The sequence below is a fragment of the Caretta caretta genome, chromosome 15, assembly GCF_965140235.1.
Source record: "Caretta caretta isolate rCarCar2 chromosome 15, rCarCar1.hap1, whole genome shotgun sequence".
Classification (NCBI taxonomy): Eukaryota; Metazoa; Chordata; order Testudines; family Cheloniidae; genus Caretta; species Caretta caretta.
The window spans coordinates 29,938,340-29,963,413 of record NC_134220.1 but is presented as its reverse complement, the minus strand read 5'-3'; the positions used below and the strand labels follow the sequence as shown (position 1 = coordinate 29,963,413).

The following is a 25,074-nucleotide window of genomic DNA, read 5'->3' as shown; positions in this document are numbered from 1 at the left end:
CTTGCAGGGGAAGAGCGTGGGAGGCAGGGAGGGGTCAGTAAATCAGGGATTGAGACTGGGGGAGAAATGACAGGGCCCGGAGGACTACATCCCCTTGCACTAGCTGAGCACATTTGGTGGCTGCCCTGACCCACCCAGTACACTGTCATTAGTATGGAAAGACAGCAAATGCTGCAGAACCCAGCCAGGCTGCCCTGCAGCCCCTTCTCATGCCTGTTTCCTGGCCTGGGGTCAGCAAGTTCCAATCATCCCCTTCAGAGCCAGGGTTCTCCGGGTGCTGCATTTCCAGGGCGCACGTGGAGCCAGCCGCAGCCTTTGGAGCCTTAGCGTGTTCCAAGCTGGAAGGAGACCCAAGTGCAGCAGCCGTGCATACGAGCGGTATCCTGTGAAAGGCGCATTTTGCTAAGTACACACCGGTGCTCCAAGACCCCTGCATGTAGGACAGGCCTGGCGACGGCCTGACCGCCAGCAGCAGGAGCTGCACAGTCCCCGCCGCGGCTGTCTCCGTCATCTCCCTCCGATCCGGAGGGCAGCTAATGAAAACAGGCCCCGTGTCTCTCTGCAGCTTCGTCCCCAGGCCCAGCGGCTCCATCCCGGGGGCAGGGGCCACTGCACAGGGCCAAGCAGGTTCTGCGGAGCAAGCGCCAGGAGGGTGAGAGCTAACAGACTGCGGTGGGCTCAGGTCACAGCTTGTTAATAAAGGCTAATGAAGAATAAAACATCAAAACAGGGACTGGAACTGCGTGAAATCATTCAAAAAGGTGCTAGCTGCTAATTAACTAATTACAGCCCCGCCTGGGTGCTTCGTTGAACAGCAAGTTGAGTGTCCTAGCTGCGGGTTTCAGGGAGCGAGCTCAGGGGCTGCCTTTGGCTCCCCCGTGTCCCCTACAGCACACCCGATGGCCTTCCCCTTCCACATGCGCTGGACCTAGAGAGCGAAGGGGCAGTCCCCGAGGGGGCCTCGTCTGCACAGCCACATCCCCATGAGGGCTGGGGACAGCTGAGAGGAAGCCCGCAAAACCGATACGCCGAGGTGCAGCCAGACCTAAGGCCGGACAGTGTCCAGCGTCTGCTGGGAGCTCTGTCAGCCCATCCCCAGCACCCAGCCCTGCTCCTGTCTGCACAGCTCTGGGCCCCAGCATTGCACATTGCAGCCACGGGCCTGCCTGACCACACAGCCAGGCCAGCGAGGGTTTCCCGGGAAGCACGTGGCACCTTGCCAACCATCGCACAAGGGGTTAAACTGTCCCACCACCAAATATTTGCAACCTTGAAAGCAAGAGCAACTTGGCAGCATGGAGACCAGGCTACCCTGGGAGCCGATACAGTGGAGGGCAGCTCCCGCAGCAGGCTGAGGGGCACAGGCTGGGCCACGTCCCTCCCGATGCACACCGACTATTGCTGATGCACTGGCAGGCTGCTGGCATGGCCTCCGGGAGGCTTTGCCCACCATCAGGCTGGCACGGTGGGAATGGCGTTGCTTTGTTGATGCCAATGTATTGAGCTAGTGTGAATTTCTAGGCATTTCCCTGAGTGATCGGGAGAAGGGGGGCTGAGGGAGGCAGGCAATAAAGAACCCCAAAAAGGAGGCTGGCTGCATTGAGTGCCTGGAGCAGCGCAGCACTTCCCAGTATACGGGACGTGCCCCCAAAGGGGCATGGGGTACAGACGTACCCCTCAATAGGGCTCCAGGCTCTCCGCTTTAGTTTAACAGAGAAAGCCCATCTCTAGCTGTTGTGCTTGCAGAGCCGTGAAGCAAGTGTAACTGACACAAAGACATTTGCCAGAGTTGGAAGAGAGCCTGAAACCAAAGCTCTGAGGCGGGAACTGTCCCGTTCTTTTAATCAATTCCTAAGCCAGAAGGGACCATCTGATCACCTAGCCTGACCTTCTGTGAAACACAGGCCAGAAAATTCCTTCTCCCCACCCCAGTTACCCCTTTCTTGAGCCCAAATACTTTAAGCCCTTAGGAGACTATGCTGCTGTGTGCCACAGGCAGCGAATGGGAGACACCAAAGCGTCACCAATGCCCAAGGCCCCTGCAAGGGCAGGGAATTGATTAGCAGGGATATACCTGGGCAATCCTAGCTGGTGATCCATAACCTATGCTGCAGTGCAAGGCAAACCCCCAGGTTTAAATGAGTGCCACGGATTATACATTGCTCACTACTCCCCTGTGCTCCAAGTAGGAAAGGCCAGGGAGACTCATGCTATGGAGATCCACAGCAGGGGCAGGCTGTAGGGTGTCTGCATCAAGGTATCTGATCCTCCTCTCCAGCAGCACATCACAGGGCTGCCCCAGCCTGCCATGACCCCGAGAGGGTTTGGAGCCACTAGCTGGGGAGTGGGTGTGTCCAGGGAGGCTTGCCAGGGCCAAGCACGTCACTAGATGCTGTGTAAACTTCCCCCTCCACAACTCTGCCAATGCCCAGGCCCCACTACCGCCCCTCTGCATCACTGACACCCCTCAGGCCCAGCATATCTCCCCCCCCCCCCAGCTGCAGTGCCCAGCTCCCTAGAGTGCCCCAGAGCCATGGACCCTCCTTGCAGAAACCAGCCCCTAGGAAGGCAGCGAGAGGCAGATTTTACAAGAGGCTCCTCTGGGTATAAACAAGACAAAAAGCACCCCAAGAACAGGCTGGGCCAGGCACAAGGCTCTGTTCAAGTGCATTCCCTCACCAAAGCAACCCCCAGATCAGGAACAGCCTCCCTCACCATCCCATACCAGCCCCACAAACCAGGGGTGGAGTGCAAAAGCCCCATTATATAGCCAAGACCAATCCCACAATGCATTGCAGATTTAAACAAACAGGAAAACTACTTTTAAATACAACAGTGTTCTCCACAGCACTCCCATGAGACCAAAGATACAAAGATGAACAAAGAAAATTATAAAAGGGGGAGTGGGGTTTCCAGCTCTGTCCCTGCAGTCTGCGTGAAAGGAAGGGGCTGAACCCAAAGTTGCTATGGTTCATGTACTAACAACCCAGTCAGAAGGGATTAGAACCAGCCTGCCACCCACCCTCATTCCACAGCTCCCGGGCTGCTCGCCAAAGCATAGGCCAGTGGCCTGACCCAAAAACTAGAAGTCAAGTAGGGTTGCCAAGCCTCCAGGATTGTCCTGGAGTCTCCAGGAATTAAAGATTATGGCATGTGATGAAACCTGCCAGGAATACATCCAGCCAAAACTGGCAACCTTAGAATCAGAAATTTCTCATTCTAATCCCTGCTATGATACTAACTCCCTCTGCCCTTGGCTAAGTCACTTTGTCTCCCTGCCTCTCTACCTTCTTCTCTACCTGTGCCCCTCACTGCCTCCTCATTACAAGAGAGGCAGGTCCTGTCCTGCCAGTCCCCCCTCTAGGTGCTGCCAGGTGCGGGACTCCAGCAAAGCACCTACCCCAATCCAGCTCTGGCCAGCCTTGCAGGGCCACAGTGGCAGTAGCTCTCCCTGGGAAGAGCTAAACCATCCTTGGGAAGAGCTAAACCATGTGGCTCTGAGTGGGCTCGTTTGAATTACAAACTGCACAGGATCAAGGGGAGGTTTAAGGCTGTTTATTGGGGCTGTTGGCACACCCGGCCCTGGAGACTTCTCCTGCCCTCCCTGGCTTGTACACACAGGCAGTAAAAGGACCCATAAACCAGCCTTTAAAGGTCCCTTGTAAAAAAACCTCCCTATAAAGATGCAGAGCAGGATGAGCGCAGTGGGCCTGGGGAAGGCAGAGCTTCCTGTCCAGATCAATCCTGCAGGCCTGCTGCAAACACTGATCCTTCCACTGGCACATCCTGCCTCGCAGCAGTCTCGGGAAGGGGCAGCTTCAGAGATGCCCTGGCTAGAAGGGACCATCCTGACCGTCTAGACTCCCCTCCCATTTAACCCAGGCCATGGGATTTCCCAGGAGTAATTTCTGGTTGAACTAGTGCAGGTCTTTTAGAAAAACAGCCCAACTTGATTTAAAAATGGCCCATGTTGGAGACTCCACCACACCCCCAGGTAAGTTGGTCCAATGGTTAATTAGCCCCAACCCCTCCCTCTGTGTTAAAATGTACACCTTCTTTCTAGTTTGAATTCATCCAGCTTCAACATCCAGCCCTTGATTCTTGTTCTTTCTGTGCTGGACTGAAGAACCCTCTACTATCAAATTTCTGTTCTTCACGTAGGTACTATAGACTGGGATGGCTACCCCTTAGACTTCTCTTTGGGAAGGTGAACAGTCAGCATCTTGAGACTATCACTATAAATCATGTTTTCTAATCCTTTCATCATTCTTGTGGCTCTTCTCTGAACCCGCTCCAATTTATCAACCATCTTCCTGAATTGTGGACGCAGGAACTGGACACAGCGTTCCAGCAGCCATCGCACCAGTGCCAAATTCAGAGGTAATATGACCTTGCTACTCCCACACAAGATTCCCTTGCTTATACACCCAAAGTTCACACGAGCCCTTTGGGCCACAAACATGTGCTGGGAGCTCTTGTTCAGCATGATCTCCAAGTCCTTTTCAGAGTCACTGCTTCCCAGGATAGAGTCCACCCTCCCCCCTCCTGTCAGTAGGGCCAAGTCCTTTGTTCCTAGATGAATGTCTTTACAATCGATTCTATTAAAATGCATTTTGTTTGCTTGTGCTCAGTTTACCAAGCAATCTAGATCGCTCCGCATCACTGAGCTGTCCTCTTCAGTATTTTTCACTCCCCCCAATCTGTGTCCTCTGCAAACGTTACCGGTGTTGAGTTTACGTTTTCTTCCAGGTCACTGATAAAAGTATGAAATGGCATATGGCCAAGATCCAATCCCTGCAGGACGCCGCTAGAAACACTGCCATTCGATGATTCCACATGTGCAGTTACATATTGTGACTGATCAGTTAGCCAGTTTTTAATCCAATTAATGTGTGCCATGTTAATTTTGAATTGTTCTAGTTTCTTAATCAAAATGTCAGGAGGTATGAAGTCAAGCACCTTACAGAACTCTGGGTATATTACAGCAACACTATGACCTTGATCAACCACATTTGTAATCGAAAATGATATCAAGTTAGTTTGACAAGATCTATCTTCTATAAGCACATGTTGATTGGCATTAATTCTATTACCCTCCGATAAGACTTTATTAATCGAGTCTCATATCAGCCATTCCATTATTTTGCCTGGGACTGATATGGCTTAGCCTAGCCTCGTAGCCCCTCCATCACTTGGCCCCGCCCAGATCCACCAGTCCATGTATTTAGGCAAAGCCCATCGCCCAGCCCAGATCATAGGATCTGCGGCTTGGCGCCATGGGAAGGGACCTGCAGGAAGATCCAGCTTAGCTGTTCTACCAGACACTGTCCTTGCAGCGGCTTGGCTCAGACGCTCTCACAGAACCGTGATTATCACCAGCTGGATATGATGGTGGGTCCAAGCTCTTCCAGCACCAGGCAGGGATGCCACACGGACATGGCTCTAGTATACTGAAGCCTAACTAACCATTAGTACATTGCCCTCATGTTGCACCATTCCCTGGAGGACCTCCAAGTGCTTTACAAAGGGAGGTATCATTAGCCCCATTTTACAGATGGGGAAGCTGAGGCATGGAGGGGGCAGTGACTCAGAAAGTTCAGAATAGAACCCATCAGTCCCTGTTCTATCCAGCAGATCATGCTGCAAAGCAGTAAAGCGCAAAAGGCTGACCTTGAGCAAATTGCAGACCTGACAGGTCTGGATTAATAGCTGCAAGGGTTTTGACACCCCCTCCCCCCAGGGTCCTGGGAACACAGAGTCCCATCAAGGCAGGCTCTGCACGTCTTCGGCCTTCTGAGAGAGAAACACTCACTCCAGGCACTTTGTGTGTGGGGGGAGAGGGGGGGTGTCTTGCAGAGGAGACCTCAGACACTGAGCCAGCCTGTTCTGTGATGAAAGCAGGCCTTGGTACAGCCCATCCCCTCTCCCTTGCCAACCCCCCGAAGCCGCGTGGATTTTGTTGGGATGCTGGTGGATGGAGGTGGATGGCCAGAGCCTCAGCTGGTGCCAATGGGCCTCGGCCAATGACTGCAGAGGAGTTCTGCTGCCTTACACAGCCGGGACTCTGGCCGAAAGGCGCTAAGAAGAGAAACAGCTTATAGTTATTACTGCAGCGCTGCCAGCCCACTCCCCTGCAGCCAGCACGCGCCGAGAGCACATCCCACTCCATACACAGCCCCGCCCTGTGCTGACACAGTGCATCCTTCCCCATTGCTCCGGCTCCCGGGGGGCTGAAGCCCTGCGCGCCCCAGAGCAGAGCTGCAGGGAAGCTGCCATGGATCCATTCATCCATGCTGCAAAGGGAGCCCGGGGGGCTGGGAATTCTGTGAGGTGGGAGCTGCGGCTGGAGCGAAGGGCCCTGTCTCACCCTGCACGGAGAGCTCTGCGGCAGCTTGCAGGGGCAGCTGCCCTACCGCTGAGGTGTTTTCCCCCCACAGCCCAGGGCCGGCTCTAGGCACCAGCAAAGCAAGCAGGTGCTTTGGGGAGGCACATTTGCCGCGGCGGCATTAGGGCCTTTTTTTTTTTTTTTTTGCTTGGGGGCCGGCCGTGCGGGTGCTCACCCAGGCAGACGCTGTCCTGGCCCCCAAGCTGATGCCAAAGTCCAGGTGGAAGAGCCATAGCGGGTGGCCAAAGCTGGCCTCGGGACTGGGGTCCAGCAGCAGCAGCGAGGGGGGTGCCCTGGGGCCACTGTGGTTCACGCCGCCGGCCGCGGCCGAGCCATCCGGCGGGCTCCGACACGTGGAGCGTGGGACACTCGGGCTGGGGGCCGCCCCGTGGGGCGCACGGAGCTGCCTGCAAGTACCGCAGGGTGGCCCCCCCCCAGCGCCACAGCCGGGGCTGGGCAAAGTGGCCCGAGCCACCCAGGGGCTGTGGCAGGGCAGCTAGGAGCAGGAGCAGCAGCGGGTCCATAGAGGGGACCAGTGCCCAGGGCACTGCTGTGCGGGGCTCGCGTCCTGCTCTCCGGGGCTTCGCTCCCTGCCGGCCACTCCCTCTGGGGCTGCCCTGCCTGGGCTCCTCAGCCCCCTGCTGGGGCGGTCCCCCCAGCTCTGGCCTCCTGATTCCCGGCCGGTCCTGGCGGCAGGAGCCCGGGCTGGAGGGACCCCGGGCTGAGGTGCACCCCGGGAGCCCTGCTGCTTACCCCAACCCTGCCAGCACCGGACTGGCTGGAGGCAAGGGGGGAGTGGGCGGAGTCGGGGGGGGACCCAGAGCTGGGGCAGCAGGGGGTGCGGGTGGTGGGGTGGGAGAGCCCAGGGCTGGGGCAGCAGGGAGGAAGTGGGGGAGCCCAGGGCTGGGGTGGGGGGCAGCCAAAATTTTATTTGCTTGGGGCGGCAAAAAATCTAGAGTCGGCCCTGCCACAGTCTGATCTCACCCACACCAGTGTTATGGAAAGAGAGAGGGAACAGCATCAGCCCCTGAGTCTGGGGAGCTAATAAAGCCCCCAGCTGCCTGTCTCCCCAGAGAAGGAGAGTGGAATAAGCGGAAATGCTTCCAGGCCAGCTATTAACCTTTAAAAATGTGTGTGTGAATTTAGTGCCGGTGAAAGGTGCCAGACTGCTCAGCCTGTCTCTAGCCTCCCAGCTCACAGTGCAAGTAGCCGCCAAGCCGGAGGAACCCCCACCAGGGCTGCATTTCTGGGAAACGCCTCCCCTTCTTTCCACCAGCACAGGTGCAGCTAGCCATGGCAGGCGGCGCTCGTGTAGACAGGGCAGCAGAGCGCGAGCTGGTGTCGGGTCACTGAATGTAGCTCAGACCAGGGCGAGGTAACACAGTGCGGGTCACGCCGGCAGCCAGCCAGCATAAGCCACTACTGCACTAGTTTCAGAGGAACAGCCGTGTTAGTCTGTATTCGCAAAAAGAAAAGGAGTACTTGTGGCACCTTAGAGACTAACCGAGTGAGCTGTAGCTCACGAAAGCTCATGCTCAAATAAATTGGTTAGTCTCTAAGGTGCCACAAGTACTCCTTTTCTTTTTACTGCACTAGTGAGAACATTCAAGTCCCCAGCCCAGACCCAGGCCAGGGCTGGGATGGAGAGAGGGGTCTGCCTTTTGCAGAGCCCACCCCACCCCCGGCCTCTGCTCACACAGCCCAGAGGGGACGGTCTCAGCAAAGAGGCTTTGGAGTCGGGGGGTGATCTAGGGCGGGTGGGGGCCCAAATGGGAGGCTGCAGTCACTGAGACATTAGTGATAAGTCTATGCAGCCCACATCAACGAGCCTCCCAGCCCAGGTCGATAGAGGTGGCTAGCGGGGCTGATGCTAGCAGTGTCTAGACAGCGCTTTGATGTTGTGATTCACTCGGGCGATCAGGCTCTGAAGCCTAGGGCGGGGGGTGGGCTACAGCGCCCAAGCTCCAGCCCTAGTCTCTGGGGTGGGAGCTTGCTGCCGGGCTGTGTAGACGTACTCTCTGAGGCTCATGTGGCTCCTGTGTTTGACAGTAAATCTGACTAGACCCATTGGGGAAATAATGACCCAGCTTTCTGGTCAGTTTCCCCTAAGAGCCTCCCAGTGCAGAGGTGCTGAGCTGGGGGTCGGCTAGCTGGGCTGGGAAGAGCGAAGAGACGTCAGGATTTCTCCCCTCGGCGTCTGGGGAGGCCGCACAGGCTCTGGAGAACAGTATTTCCGATCTGCAAGCTGGCAAGGCCAGTCGGCAACGACTCTGCGGGATGCACTCAGCCAGGGTCTGGGCATCTCATCGGAAGGGATCACTCCTTCCCGCATGGCTGAGTGGCCCCAGAGCCCCAGCCCCCCGGCTCCACGGAGGTCCCTCTGTTTCCTCTTCCACACGCTACTCCACAGGCGCTGACTTTTGGTTTTGCCGGTGGATGCTCCTCTCCACCCCCTCTCCCCATGTGAGCGGCACACAGGACCACAGGGGCGGGGGGTGGAAAGAGGCCAAGAAGGGGCAGGGCTTTGGGGCGGAGCCTCAGGGGGAAAGAGGCCAAGCAGGGGCGGGGCCTTGGGGCGGAGCAAAGGTGGAGTGGGGGCGGGGCCACAGTCCAGGCGCCGGGGCCCACAAAAGATTAATCCAGCCATGCGGGCGCTGAGCACCCCTATTTTTTTCAGTGGGTGCTTGAGCCCTGGAGCACCCACAAAGTTGGCGCCGATGCACTACTCCACCGCTCGGCTTCACACTGACCTCATTGGAAACCTCCATTCCTCTTCTTCTCACCTGAGCCTTCCTTCCCATCCGGCTGGTCCAGTGCAGCTCATGCTGCATCCCCAATGCCCATTGAGCCCCTTCCCTGCCTTAGCTCACTGTGTGCATCTCCTTCTCTCCCCTTTCCTTCCTCTGGAGCTCCCAATCTTCTAACACAAGCAGGTGATGCCAGTGAGCCAGGCTGCCTAGCGCAGCCGAATGGGCTGGATGGACATCTCTGGAGAACATCAGTATTAACAGAGGCTTCCCACAATGCATCTCACCCTTTGCTGGGTTTGGTCAATCCTGGCCTCTCTGATGAGTCTGATAATAAGGGAGCCAGTTAGGGCCAGGGTGTCAGAAAAGTCTCGTGCCCAACGAGTATCCAGCGCGCAAATCTTCCTGAAATCTGGACACCGCTTTTGCTGCTAACCGGTCCGGCCCTTGGGACCAGGAGGGATGGTGATTTTTTGTGATGAGGGTGCTTGTCTTCCAGGCATGACCCAAAACGCTGGACACTACCAGAAACAATAGCACAGGGCTCTTCAAACACCAGAGAGCTCCTTTCTGCAGCAGGCACAAAGCTTTCTGGAATCTCGGGTTGGAAATTTCGCAATCTGGACCGGAGCGTAGTGGCACCAGTTACCGTCTGCGGGACAAAGGTACATTTGAGTCTAAAAACAAGTGCCATGCTGCTCCCAGGGAACAACGGAGAAAGGCAGCAGTTCTCTCCTGCTACATGTTGCTTTTCCTGCCATATTTTCTGCCTCTCCCTTCACCTTCCATTCTGCCATAATTCCTCCTTGTTGCACCTCTTTGTCCCCTCTCTCCTCTTGACACACGCGCTCCCAACCACCTCTGAATTTTAATCACACTCACACTTAAAATTTTAATGATAAATCCTGGAGTCACACTTAAAGCACTCTCAGATCCCTCTGACAAGTTGAAAGGCATTATGGAATGTAAATATTTACCACTCCACCTGTAGAGACAGCTCAGCCCTCCTCACTGGATTAGAATAATATAGATCACAGCGTTAATAATACATAGCTATATTAAAATTGAACCACAAGCAGATATTACCTACAGAAGCACTGAATTATGGATAGAACTTGTCCCCAACTTTTTGTTTTTAATTAAAAGGCCCCTTTCAGTAATGCCATTAAGAAGTAGCTTAGATTTTTTTTTCTTTTTCCTTTTTAAATAATGCAATCTCTAAGGTAATTGAATAAAAATAATATTTACAAAAAGAGAGAGCGTGAGAGAGAAAGACTCTGCCCTCTAAACCTAAATCCTAATGAAATCACCTTACCACACCGAGGAGAGTGACAGCCAGGCATTGGATTTGTGCATATTCCAATAATCCTAAACCTATTAGTGTGGAGACACCATACGAACCACATGTTACGGATTAAGACCAAAAAAAAGCTCAAACAAAAACTGAAACCTCCCTTTAATTGCTGTGGAGAAAGTGCATCGTCCTCTCCTCAGGGCCTGTGCCAAAATGTCTAGAAGACAAGTCCAATGGACGCTTTCCATCTGATGGCTCCCAGGCATCTATCTGCTAGCACGTGGATTCAGGATCTCTGCTTTATGGGACATAGCATCCTGACGTCAGGGCAAATGCATCACAGGATGCAAATTGCATCACAGCTCCCTGCAACGGCATTTTTGAGATTGTCCAACATCCTACAAGTCCCTAGCTCAAAAGCAGCAGAGACTGCCCATCAAAATCAGGCCCCTCCCTGGGATCTGGCAGGGACGATGACTCCGGTATTACTGTAGGGATGTCTAGAGTGTGCCTGATGTGACATTATACAATGAAATAGCACTGCAGGAGGACAACATCAGACCTACTCCTCACATGGCTCTTCAGCCTGCATGGCGGCTGCAGTATGTAGCAGATCAGGCTGGAGAGAAGCATTAGAATTCAGCCACCTCCAGCAAGTCCCTATTCCAGTGCAATGAATGTGGCACAGAAGGTGGACTCCAAAATGACTATATTAACCTCTTAGAGTGAGCACCAATCGCAACTCTTCCGTGTCACCCGTATCACAACCTGGGAGAACTGTCTCCTGTAACACACTTCAGATCTGGCTCAGATCCTCTAGTGGGAGCAAACAGGAAGGAAGTGACATAAAACTCCGATGCCGTTCTATAGAGGTTCTTATCCTGCACTCCTTACCATAGTATCTGAGCTCCTTCCCATAGCACATTAAGCCACGTGATATCGACGTGATGCTGATCACATAAGATCAGGTTCCTGTTAGAGAAGGATTCTCTGCACTTTGACATCTTTAAACCACGATTTGAGGACTTCAGTAGCTCAGACATAGGTTAGGGGTTTGTTACAGGAGTGGGTGGGTGAGATTCTGCATTGTGCAGGAGGTCAGACTAGACGATCACAATGATCCCTTCTGACCTTAAAGACTCTGAGTCTTTGAGAAGGCCAGCTGAAGCAGACACCCTTGCACTCTGAGCGGAAGATGGGGAGGTTTGTGATAGCTCTTAGTTTCTGGGGGAGCTCATTCCAGAGTGTAGGATTAGCCCCCTGAGAAAGCTGAGTCTCCTGATCAGATGAGCTTTACCCTTATTATAGAGTAGGGTGATCAGCTGTCCTGATTTGATAGGGACAGTCCCAATATTCGGGGCTTTGTCTTATATAGGCACCTATTACGCCCTACCCTGTCCCAATTTTTCACACTTGCTGTCTGGTGACCCTATTGTAGAGTTCAATTGTGCCAGAGGAGCCACGTTATCAATCACAGTCCATATCCCTGCGGTTCAGGCAACCTTTCATGGATCCTGGGCCCAGGCCATGGAGTGCCTTGAAGATATGGGCCAAGACCTTGAACTGGACCCACTGTTCTCGGCAGGTGTGACATGTTCGCCCTAGCCAGCATCGCAGAGGAGCCGGGCTGCAGCATTCTGGAGTTTCCTAGCCACTGAAGCATCATGCCCTGGTACATTGCCGGGCAGTGAGCCAGCCAAGAGGTGACGAAGGCACGAGTAACTACAGCACCAGTGAATCCCTGATGCCACTGAATACACTGAGATACCCTGGCTAGAGGTGCTACAGAAAACAGCCAGGTTAGGCAGACAGCGAGAGAGGGGCAGGTAGCCAGAGATCTCTTTGCTCTTAATCCCAGCCAGCAACCAGGTGTCAGGGATAAAGTCCTGCAGCTGCGCCCGCTCTGTCTCCAGCCAGCTTAGTGAGCACAACTGGGCTGCACCAGCTGCGTGGCCTGACGGACCGCCTGCCTGACTGGCTGAGGAAGCTTGTTCTCAAACCCAGCTGCAGCAGAGGCTCGCTGGATGCTCAATGCCCACACCCACGTCTCCCGCTGCTCCCCTTGCTTTTGAGCTAGGCTTGTTCCACACCTGGTCTTGCTCCAGGCTAGACCCTGCCCCTGGCCTTGTTCTAGCCCTGTCCCAGCCTCGCTCCTGCCTGCCCAGACTCTGGTTCCAGTCTTCGGCTCCGACTCCTGGCTCTGACTCTGCCTCAACACTTGCCTCTGGCATTTGGACGCTGACTCTGGTTCTGACCCTCGCTCTGCCCACTAGGCCTGAACACCCATGACCCAACCTCTTGACACCAGAGTTTTCTCTGTGGTCAGATCTCAAAGCACTGTTTTACCTTTTGCTAACTGATTATCAGAACTATGCTCAGGGATCTCTCCAGCCACTGCTAAAATGCAGCCATCTCTTGTGCAGAGTGACCGCTGTAACAGCACGCAAGAATGCTACCCAACAGTTTAGGATAGGAAGTGAAGAAGAATTTTGTATCCAGTTGAAACTGCAGGGGGAGTTGAGGCCGGCAGACTGTAATTACGCTAGCGGGAATCTGGCCGAGGCATCAGGGCTAACGTCCTGGCTCCCATGAAAACTGCCTTGGGGCAATCAGCACATGGTCAGGCCCTTGGTTTTACATTTCCTCTGGAAGGTGGCTCCTCTGGCGGTGCAGCAACCCCTCCCACCATGCTGGGACACGGGCGTCCTGTTATTAATGCACTAGCATGGTATAAAATACTTTGTTAGCACTTTCCTTGGGAATAATTTGGCCTACAATAATGACAAAGGCTTTCCAATTATCTTGCTGTGTGCAGATATTAATGGAGATATTAATTTTACATAAGCGCCTCTTTCCACCCTCAAAAACCCTATGATTATTTCAAAGAGGTTTGAGAATAAAAATGGGAAAAGCTCACAAATTCCAGCGTGCTGGCTCTGAGAGCGGCACAGCTCAGGCTGAAGGGTGAGTGGGTCGGGGAGTAGGTGGATAGATTTGAACTTTTATTGTTTGAAAGGCGCGCCTGATGAAACACTAACCTAGGCAAGTTTTAGAACTCCCTGCACAGTGCTAGAGCTGTCTTGCAAATCGAATCTGTGCATACGCTCCAGAAAGGGTAATAAGTGGGACCCTCTCCAGCCAGCACCTAGTGCCCGAGCTAGCCTTTCAGAGCCATGGTGTTTCTTTTGCCAGCATCGGTTTCACAATGAACAGACCAATTTCCAGCAGGTTCCCTGCAGGGGAGTATTTTTGTAGTGCCCTGATAATGACCATGAAACTTCCTATATGTATCCCTGGCTCCCAGGACAATACCCTCCTGAACACAGTGTGCTGATGCAATCAAGCACCCGAGCCACTTTCATCCCTGGAGTAAGCGGGTGCAACTCAGTTGAAGTTGACCGGCCACAGTCCATTCCCTCTGGGGCCCCATTTGGGCCTTCCACACAAAGGCCAGCTCTAACATGTCCCATTTGCCCCTTTCCACAATCCTGAGCAGGAACAGCTGAGATTACTATAACCATGCCCAGGACAGAGATCCTACTGAGATGGCATCAGCATGCATCCGAGAGTGCTGAAGGAATTGGCGGCTGTGATTGCAGAGCCATTGGCCATTATCTTTGAAAACTCGTGGCGAACGGGGGAAGTCCCGGATGACTGGAAAAAGGCTAATGTAGTGCCAATCTTTAAAAAAGGGAAGAAGGAGGATCCTGGGAACTACAGGCCAGTCAGCCTCACCTCAGTCCCTGGAAAAATCATGGAGCAGGTCCTCAAAGAATCAATCCTGAAGCACTTGCATGAGAGGAAAGTGATCAGGAACAGCCAACATGGATTCACCAAGGGAAGGTCATGCCTGACTAATCTAATTGCCTTTTATGATGAGATTACTGGTTCTGTGGATGAAGGGAAAGCAGTGGATGTATTGTTTCTTGACTTTAGCAAAGCTTTTGACACGGTCTCCCACAGTATTCTTGTCAGCAAGTTAAGGAAGTATGGGCTGGATGAATGGACTATAAGGTGGATAGAAAGCTGGCTAGATTGTCGGGCTCAACGGGTAGTGATCAATGGCGCCATGTCTAGTTGGCAGCCGGTATCAAGTGGAGTGCCCCAAGGGTCGGTCCTGGGGCCGCTTTTGTTCAATATCTTCATAAATGATCTGGAGGATGGTGTGGATTGCACTCTCAGCAAATTTGCGGATGATACTAAACTGGGAGGAGTGGTAGATACGCTGGAGGGGAGGGATAGGATACAGAAGGACCTAGACAAATTGGAGGATTGGGCCAAAAGAAATCTGATGAGGTTCAATAAGGATAAGTGCAGGGTCCTGCACTTAGGACGGAAGAACCCAATGCACAGCTACAGACTAGGGACCGAACGGCTAGGCAGCAGTTCTGTGGAAAAGGACCTAGGGGTGACAGTGGACGAGAAGCTGGATATGAGTCAGCAGTGTGCCCTTGTTGCCAAGAAGGCCAATGGCATTTTGGGATGTATAAGTAGGGGCATAGCGAGCAGATCGAGGGACGTGATCGTTCCCCTCTATTCGACATTGGTGAGGCCTCATCTGGAGTACTGTGTCCAGTTTTGGGCCCCACACTTCAAGAAGGATGTGGATAAATTGGAGAGAGTCCAGCGAAGGGCAACAAAAATGATTAGGGGTCTGGAACACATGAGTTATGAGGAGAGGCTGAGGGAGCTGGGATTGTTTAGCCTGCAGAAGAGAAGAATGAGGGGGGATTTGATAGCTGCTTTCAACTACCTGAAAGGGGGTTCCAGAGAGGATGGCTCTAGACTGTTCTCAATGGTAGCAGATGACAGAACGAGGAGTAATGGTCTCAAGTTGCAGTGGGGGAGGTTTAGATTGGATATTAGGAAAAACTTTTTCACTAAGAGGGTGGTGAAACACTGGAATGCGTTACCTAGGGAGGTGGTAGAATCTCCTTCCTTAGAGGTTTTTAAGGTCAGGCTTGACAAAGCCCTGGCTGGGATGATTTAACTGGGAATTGGTCCTGCTTCGAGCAGGGGGTTGGACTAGATGACCTTCTGGGGTCCCTTCCAACCCTGATATTCTATGATTCTATGTGCCTAAGGATGAGACTGGTAGACTGGAGAAGGTTTCTTGGCCCATTCTGCTTAGAGCCGAATAACAGTTTCACCGGGTGCAAATGAATTCTAAGCCTCCCGCAGACCTTAGCGTACAAAGTGAGTCCTGAAGAAAGCTTCCCTTTGTATTCATTTCAGCTCCACTCCTTCTCCCGTAAAGTGGCTGTCCTCCTGACGCTGTATCCTCAGCAGAGCAGAAAACCAGACCAAGCAACCCACCACGCATTTGGTAACACTGCTATTCTAGAGGCAAAGGACAGGGCACCCTGTTTATTGGCATTGCAACTACCAGGGGTGGAAATCATCTGGATTTGTGGAAGCAGGATTTCTCGCTGGCCAGTAGGCCCACTGCCTGCTGGTCCTGTGAACCCCTCCTACCTTGCAGCCAGTTTGGGCTGGGTCACATCTTAGATGGGAGGCCTCCAAGGAGCACCTATGTGCTATAGGATGTCACTGAAGAATTGCATCTACAAGTGCTGCATCAGTGTCCCAGCATGGAGGTAGAGGGTGCTGGGCCCAATGTGGAGCTGCAGGCTGGAGTGACAGACATGTGAGAAGTGCTCTGAGACCCTTGGCTGAAAGGGGCAGTCTGAGTACAAAGCAGCCCTGCTGTACAAAGTTCCCAGGGCAGCTCGGTCTCCATCCGTCAGGCCCAGCGATTGGCTAGGTTCTGAACTGAGCCCGCTCAGCCCGGGCATGGACGGAGAGTTCTGTTTACAGGGAAACAACAAGGCAAGCGCAGTCCTTGCTGGCAATGCAGAACATAAACCTGCAGCGGTGGGACTGTCTCCTGGGATGAGGGGAGGGGAAGAAATCTGTTCCTCCCACAAGCTCCTGGAGCTCAGGGAGTGCTGCCTGGAATGGTGCAGCGTGGGCTGCCAGATCCCAAAGGAACTGAGCCCAGGGCAGGTGCCAAAACAACAAACAGCACTGGCCAGAAAAACAGCCCGATCCACCAGCATTACCGCAGCGCTGGGGCTGGCTACAGATGGGGTGTGCATCCCATAACTAAGGCTCTGCCCCAAGGAGCTTACAATGGAGCTGGAGAAATACAGATGGGCACCACATCAATGCATGTAGCAATTAATAGTTACACAGTTACACAGACAACCAGAGCCAAGAGCAGGCAGGATCCCAGAGATGAGCAGCACTGGGGAACTAAGCAGAAGGAGTGGGCTTTAAGGAAGAACTTTTTTTTTTTTTAGGAGGCCTTTTAAAAATCACAATCCAAGATGTGCAGAGATGGGCATCTGGCTATGATTATTGACAACCTCCCCTTGAAAAAGAAATGCTCCATTAATGGTCCATGATACCGGAGGGTGGATTTTCACCCACAGTGCAGAACAGAATGATTACTTACTGGAGAATGCTGTAAGTTTGGGTCCGTTCCTTTTGCTAACGGTAAGGGCAATGTGCATCAAAGGGCATCCGCGTCTCCCAGGAGCTGGAGTGATTCCAAAGTTCAATGCTTGAGACATCGCCTGATGCAGAGATCGCTCTGTGACCCCAGGCTTTAGTTTTCTTTTAGCTTGTTTTTTTCAGAAAGCTCCTGAGTCCCTCGTCAATTTCAGGTTGCTTTTCCTCACTCATTTATTAAAAGCTAATTGAGCTCTGAGCAAGCTGTGGCTCTCAAGGATGGCTCAATAATAGGGGGAATGTATCAGGAGGATTTTTGGCTCAGCTCTTCCATTATGTCTAATTGCAGTTTCCACCTTCTGAGCCGGTGGCATACGAGCTTCCCGTCCTCCTGTTCCTTAATTGTACCTGTAATGTACTGTACCATCCACTGGTACCAAAATGATAATTGCAACATCGATCTTGCAAAAAAAATCACTGCAGAAAACATGGTCTTTTGCATTTTTGCACGAAGGTGAAGGGCAGTTCAGGCCGTCAGCTGAGGGGGGCAGAGAATGCAGATCTGATTGCTGTTCCTGGGGATGTTTAGACCTCCCTTTTGTTCCTCTCCTCCCCTCCAGCCAGGGGGAAGGATGAACTGCCTGGAACCAGAGCCCCGAACGCTAAGCCCAGCACCAAACTTTTCTGAGGTTTAAGAGCATTTGCTTTGCCTCTCTCTTCCCTCCCCCCTTGGCCAGCCGTTCTCAGCAGGAATCCTAAGTGTTGGTGTGTCCAGAAAACTTCCTGAGGGTGAGATGGATTTGATCAACAGAGGGGCTGTTTCCCACAGGGGAGGCCTTGATGATGGGACATTTAACACAGGGCTGGACCCAGCATTGGAGGAAGAGACTGTGAGAAGCAGCCCAGCCCCCACCTGGGGCTGGAATACAGCCCAGCAAGGGCTGGGTGGCGAGACCAAGGCAGGGATGGAGCATTTGCCAGGGGTGAGCTGAGGGGGCTGATCCCAGGCCTGCTAATGCCCCAGCATAGACAACACCCAAAGGGTAACGCTGGTGAGGGGATATGCTGCCTTTCAGAGTGCTCCCTGCCAGCCTGGGAAACTGAAGCCTTCCCGTCAATGGAGAGTCACCAGCCGGCAGACTGGGAGATGGGGTGAGGGCTGTATGGAGGGGAGCTGGTATTAGCGACAGCTGACACATGGCTGGGCTGCTGTCGGACTCAGCCTTGCGCTCACCATCTGGATTCTCTCTCCACCAGCTGATCAGACCCAAGCAGAAGTAAAACATCGAGGGCCTTGTTCTCCTCTTTTCTACACAGGTAACGCCACTGGACTCCCTCCTGGTGTGAGTGGGGAATCAGGCCGGTGGATTTGCCTCCCAATCCATGCCCTGTGTATTCCATGGAGAAAACCGACCCAGGGCCACAGAATCTCAGCGGGTCGCTTTTTACACATTACATTATTAGCCCTGGGGGCTAGGAGGGAAAAGCTCTGAACCTGAGCTGACGCAGGGCTGCCTGCCCGAGTCTGCACCCAGCTGGCAAAATGCTCTGGGAAGTGCCAACGGCCGCCTTCCAACTCTGAAGCCTAATGATGACCATTGGAGTAGCACCACTGTTAACTAGTTCACTGGTGATCATTTCAGCAGACACATCCAGCCTCCGCACTGCGCCCATCCGTGGTGGACACTGGAGCTGGATGGAGCACGCCCAGACCCTCCTGGAAGCCGAAGAGCCCCCATCTCCTGCCCCTTTCTCTCCTTCCATTTTCTGGACTATCCTTTCTCTATTTTTTCTGGTTTTAAGGAGAGACGTCCTGCAGGATCCCCTTGCCCTTGGAGCATGCTCAGGCCCGGTACTGTTGCTCCAGGTTCCTTCCCCACCCCCGGCCCAGCCTGCCCGGGACACCAGGCCTGTCCCATGCACTGACCCCTCACACGGCCTCATGACAAGGGTCCCAAGGCACCGGCATCAATGCGTCAGGCTGGAATGGCCAGCAGGGGCTCACCCGGGGGAGGAGCCCCACCCCTTCAGTGCTGCAGCCTATACAGGGAGGGGCTTTGGGGCTGGTCTGCCCCATTCCCTGCCCCATGGGTGCTCTGCCCCACCCACCCAACATCATGCCCTGCACCCCACTGGCCACTAGGACTGCTAACCTCCCCCCGGCACAGGGACAGGCTCCCATGTGCCTTGCAGTGAGTCTGGGCCCCTGGCAGAAACTCTCAGCCCCAAATCTCCCCCTCTCCTTGCCCAGCAGTTAGTGCTGCTCCCAAATCCCTCTACAGTTCTGTCCCTGAGCACCCCTGCTGCTCCTGCAGCTCCTGCCCCCACCCCACAGGCTGGGTGTTGCTGGGGGGGAAGCAGAGGTGATGTCCTGTCCGCACTGCTCACTGAATGCATCCGATGAAGTGAGCTGTAGCTTACGAAAGCTCATGCTCAAATAAATGTGTTAGTCTCTAAGGTGCCACAAGTACTCCTGTTCTTTTAGAGGGGGCAGAATCGCCCTGAGCTGAAGGGCTCTTTCTGCTCCCCCCCGCGCCCCCCTTGCCCCCCCCCCCCCGGAAGGGTGTTGGTGGCTGGGGGAGAAGGCATGTCCCTTGCTCCCTGCTGCAGCTCTGACTGGCTGCTCTTCCCCAGGAGGCGGGCAGGGGGGAAAGCGGGGCTGACCTTTGCCAGAGCTGGCAGCGTTGTGGGTGTCGTGGGAGGGCAGGGCATTGCCCCGCCAGGGAGAGAGACTGGCTGGGTGTCTGCGGCGCTCCTCGTGACCGGCAGCCAGCGGGGCCGCAGGAGCACAGCGCAGGGCCAGCAGGCTGCGGCAAGGTAATGCCGTGCGCGGGAGGGGGGCCCCACGTTCAGAGGGATCTAAATAGATTTGCTTTGCTTTGCTTTCTCTCTCTCTCTTTTTTCCCAGATTTAAACTTCTCTCCAGGATAATGCAATAAAGACACGAAGCACCTAATTTTCATTGGGGGACAACAGACGCAATGGTATATTTACCCAGTCATACCATTATGAAATCCTACAATTAAGGCTTCAATCAGATAAATGCAATTACATAATACGATCTTATACGATATAATTAAAAACATCTGCAATCAAACCGAAGCCGATGGTACAGTAATCCTTAATCAGAAATTACCCACCAGCAGCTCAGTCTGAAGGCGCAGTGCTGGCGTTCCAGCAGACCACGAGGAGACATTCAGTTGGGAAGCCGTGTGGCTGTATCCGGAGGGAAGAGACCAGGCAGGTTAATTCATAGAAATCAAACCAAAGCACCCGTTGCAGCCCAGACAAACGCAACCCCGGTGCATGCAAAGGAGCTGCCCCCATGCCAGATTCTGCTTTCGCTAGCACGGGTGTACACCTAGAATAACTCCGCTGAAATCAATGGAGTCCCTCAGAATTTCGACTGCAGAATGTGGCCCTTGTATTTCAACAGGCAGCGCGAACTGGGTCTACAAGCTGTAGCTACAGGGTGGACAGAGGCAGGACAATGATTGCTCTACACACAGTTGCCCAGACTTTGCACCATCATGCACTTCATTGGCAACTAGCCAGGAGACCAAGGACCAGGGTTAATTTGCATCTTAATTTACCTTCATTACAAATAAATGCACCCGTCCAGAGCGTTGGCTGGGGTGCTGCTCTGCCTTCGTAGCTGGAGAAGAACTGCTCGTTGTTGGGAGTGGACACAATAAAACCCTGCTGTTGATCAGCTCTGTCTTGACCCTCCAGCTGCAGCAGGGACGGTAGGACTGTGTCAACTGTCTTCGACCCCGAGGCCACTTTACTGCCACCCCAGAAATTGGACTCATGAATCTTTTATTATTCAAAAAAAAAAAAAGTCTCAAGTAATTCAAAGCAACCAAACCATCAAGTGCACAATGCTGCACTTCCTCCGGTCCATCTGAAAATTCAGCACCACACAGCCCAGGTTGACACCAGCCTATGCCCCAGTGAATGATACAGATCAGTAGGGGATCAGGACTTCCTTCGCTGGCAGGAGGCAGAGATGGAAGGAGCCATGCAAATGCAAGGGCCCTGCAGACTTTTCCAAAACATGGCCAGAAATCACGGAATCTGCATTAATGTCCTTACTTCAGAAAAGCCCAGAAAGGGCATGTCTTAGAAACGCTTTGATGTGGGAGACTTCTGTTGCCTTCTGTAATGTCTTCTTCTGTGAGACAAAATGAAATGGGAAAGGTCCAAGACAGATGGATGCTCATCTGACCCATTCACTTATTAAACCGCCCGGTAAATACCGGTAAGAAGCTCTCCAGAATGAATGCGCTCTTTCTTTTCCTCTGAGGCAGAAAACAGAGAAGCTCAAGTTGCAGAGAGAACACTTGACAGGCACTGCAGAAAGATCTTGCAAAGCTCAGACGTAAAACCAGGGAACAACGTTAACAACAACCAACTACGTTGACCTAAAAACCAATGGGCGACGCACACTAATGCCTGTGCCCATTGTCGGAGCAGTCCCAAGAGGATCTCTGCTGGGGACGAGCCCTGTGGGCCCAAACCACGTATCCCAGGTTGGACTGATCTGCCCATGCTAAAACTGCCCAGAAACCAGGGGCAGATGAGGTCACACGCTCAGGGCTCTGACATGGCTCCCAAGAGCTTGCGCCGTGCCAGGGGTGAGGGCAGAGAGGGATCAGCCCAGCAGGGGTGGTCAGAGGTCTTGTCACAGCTGCCAAGGGTGGTAGGGAGAGCGTGCAGAGCAGCTGTGTATGCTGCACCTGGAGTAAGGGCTATGACCCAGTGCTGGTCAGCAGCCCTTAGCTGGTGAACGTCCGGAGAGCATGGCCATATCCCCCACATGCCCTTCTGGGCAGTGTGAGCCCAGCCTATGTAGGGCTAAAGCCTTTAGGGAGTGGAGGTGTTTGCAGGAGCACACCCTGGGCTCCTACAAAGCCCCATCCCTGCTCAGTTTAAGAGCAGTGCAGCAGGGAAAAGCCAGCCCCCTGACTAAGCCCCTCTGGAATGGAGCTCTTCTCTGACAGAGAGCCCAGAAAGGCAACCACCGCCCACCCCTCCCCAAGTCTCTGCATCCCCTGACCTTCCCAGCCAGCTACATGCGCTCTGTCCCACACAGATCCAAAATACGAATAAGACCCAGCACTTTGCATCTACTGATCTCAAAGCACATGACAGAGGAGGTCACGATCATTATCCCCATTTTATAGATGGGGAAACTGAGGCACAGAGGAGTAAAGCGACTTGCCCAAGGTCACCCAGCGGGCCAGTGGCAAAGCTGGCATAGGACCCAAGTCCCCAGAGTCCCAGTCCAGTGCTCCATCCACTAGGCCACATAGCTGGAAGGTGGCAGGAACATGACTGTCTTGGTTTGATGGCGGGGTCCTGCTCTGCAAGCCAATTTAGGCAGCATCTTGGCACACACGGGGCCCTGGTTACCTGGCTCCCCGTGCGAAGATGTTATTTATTTTAAAGAGTCCCAGTGGCAGCACCAGGCGGTGAATCCAGCCTCTGCTGGGCCGGCGCTTGGCATATCGGAAATGCTGTCTGTTAATGGAGGACTGTGTTTGCCCTAGCTGGAGCAGCAGAGTGACACGCCTGGAGGGCGTACATGTGAGGGGGCAGGATTGCTTAGCATACACGCTCCACTCTCTCCAGGGTCATCGAGACTCCATTTCCCAGTGCACACTGTCGGGAACCAGGAATCCTTCCGGCTCCACTCTGCTTCTTCACCAGGGCCTGGCAGGGAGTGATTAAGAATCAGTGCCCAGCCCCTGGCTCTGGGCCCAGACCCCTGCCGGCTGGTACCAAATGAAGATAAATGGGACGGACGGCACATCAGCATCCATTAATGCAACTCCCTCGCCAGGGACTGGGTGGAGAAACTTCCTGACACTCCGGGCCAAGAAGCAGAGACGAAGCTCCACGCGCAGATGACTCTTCCAATAACGACGCTAGGAAAGCGGAGCGGGCCTGGCTGAGAACAGAGTCTCTGTGACCCAGAAGGGAGCGCTTTTGTTGGAGATGAATGGCAGGAGCAACTGGGCCTCTCCGAGAGCCAACCCAGGAATGGGATGGGAACCCTCTCACCTCCAAATCTAGCAGCGGGGCTCTGCCCCAGATGACTACAGTCCTTGCCATCTGACAGCCTGTAGCAAATGGATTGGGGGTGTCATGTGCTAGGCCCGAGTGGACAAGTGTCCATGTCGGAAAGTCACCAGCAGGCTCAGCAGAGAGGCCAAGGATTGAGCTTCCTGCTCGCCCTTACCTGTGGTCCTTCCAAGCCAGAGTGGGGCACATCAGCAGTACAGCAGTGGTGGAAGCTTGCTTTTGCTACTGTTACTGTGGAGAGGTGCAAGGACATCAACCTGAAGCGGGAGAGGAGCCAGAGATGCCTTCAATTCCATTAGGGACTTGGCCGTTGCCAACCTGTTATACTGGGAAGATGCTCCTGGTGACGGGTGGCAGTACAAAACCTAAGGCATAGGTAGATAGATAGAGGGGATGTCTGGGGATGGATGGATAGAGAGATAGATGCATATGGTGAAACAGACACAGACCTTTAATTGGTGAGACGCTGGGACACAGACTCAGAAAGTTGCTCACCTTCCTCACTCCCTCCCCCACCCAAATGTGAGCAATGTAATTGTCATGCAAGCTCACCGGCTGTGGGCTGGCCCCTGGGAAAGATGGAGTGTCCTGCTGGTTTAGGGATGAATGGCGAGTGGCAGCCAGGTAGAAAAAGATGGCTATTGGCTCTGGGGAGTCCCAGCACATACATGGGAACTCATTGAAAACACAGCAGAGAGCCCTGGCTTGCTGGCAACACGCTGGGGATCATTTCTGGTGCGATGCAGATTTTCCATTGCTCGTCCCTAACCTGGGCAACCTCAGCTCCGTGCCGCAGTAGGCGAGAGAGACTCTGGCCATTCATTTCAATGCTGTCTCCCTAACATGCCCCCTGTTGGTTGCACGTGGAGGTTCATCAGACAAATGAGTCCCTGAGCTATTCATAACCAATTTGGGGCAATTCTAATGGAGCATTGCAGGAGGGCACTGTCACAAGATCAGTGTCTCTAGCGTTTCAGATGAATGCCTCAGCTCTGCCTCTAGGTTTCTGGCTGATAAACTCCACGGCTTCGCCTTGGCATTCATCTTGCAGGGAGGCCATTACCGTGCAACACAGCGCAAGTGGGAGCAGTCACCGATACACAATTATACCGGCTATTACAGGGAGTAAAAGGGGGGGGTGGGGAGAGAAAGGGAGCACTAACGTGCCTTGGCAGAGGGCTAACCTTGACAAGAACAGGAATAGCAAAGGAGACTGCTGAAAACTTACCCAGACTTTGCAAATAGTTAAAGAGAGAGAGACAAAAAAGGAGGTCAGATTTGAAGCCAAGGCCAAGCTTGAAAGGATCCTTTTAATCATAAAAGTCCAGCAAACTTCTAAGAAATCTGCGTCTTGATCTGGTGCAATGTGCTACTGCAGCACCGACTTGATATTAAATTTGAATACACTGGAGGGAACAAGGGCAGGGTGACCTACAAGGCCGTGCCTCATCTCCACAGCAGCGCTGTAATACAATCTCCTTCCTGTTCTAGGAGTGAAGGGCTCTTTCTGTTGCTCTGGCTGAGAAATTACTGCTCTGAAATAGCCTGTCCTCTTTCAAGTAAGTTGATTTCTGATTAGCTAAAGAGCAGAAACAGCCTGTTCTCTGTTTTCCTCAGTAGGCAGCTTGGCCATCACGGTGCTTACAGAAAGCACGTGTGACTCCGTATCAGGGCAGTGCTAATTATAGGTTGGCTACATGGCATCAATAAGTGTAAAGTAAGTGGGTGGTAAAGTAAGCTAGGACTCTGGGGTTCTGTTCCAGACTCTGCCACTTCTTACACCTACGTGCGACGTGTGCATTGCTTCCTCTCCAGTAGCATGGCTACTGCAGGATAAGTGCCAACTACTGCTACCACTGGATGGAGTTACTCCGTTAGTTCAAGTGGTAGAGCTCCATGCTCTGGTACTGAAGTTTCTGGGTTCAGCCCCCTTCTGATGACCCGTGAGTAAGTCTCTGGGCCTTGGTTCTTCCCCTTCGGTAAAATGGCCCCAGTCACATTGACCATATCAGACAGCTGTTGTGAGGAATAATGAGTGTTTGTAAAGTGCTTTGAGATCTTCTGTTAGAGAAGCTGTTCCGTTGTTAATCGCTAGGTATAATTATCAT

The 25,074-nt window shown here is 53.4% G+C and overlaps 1 long non-coding RNA gene across 7 annotated transcripts in view; it reads right to left on the bottom strand.

Moving 5' to 3' along the window:
- Window positions 1-19,835: 19,835 nt before the first annotated feature.
- Window positions 19,836-25,074, bottom strand: part of LOC142069328 (uncharacterized) — a 29,057-nt gene continuing 23,818 nt past the window's right edge. For 5 of the 7 annotated variants that reach the window (XR_012665107.1, XR_012665104.1, XR_012665101.1 and 2 more), the window contains exon 5: window positions 19,836-23,363. This is a non-coding gene — a long non-coding RNA (uncharacterized LOC142069328). The remainder of the gene's footprint in view (window positions 23,364-25,074) is intronic. The other 2 variants (XR_012665102.1, XR_012665103.1) reach the window with 2 other exon arrangements.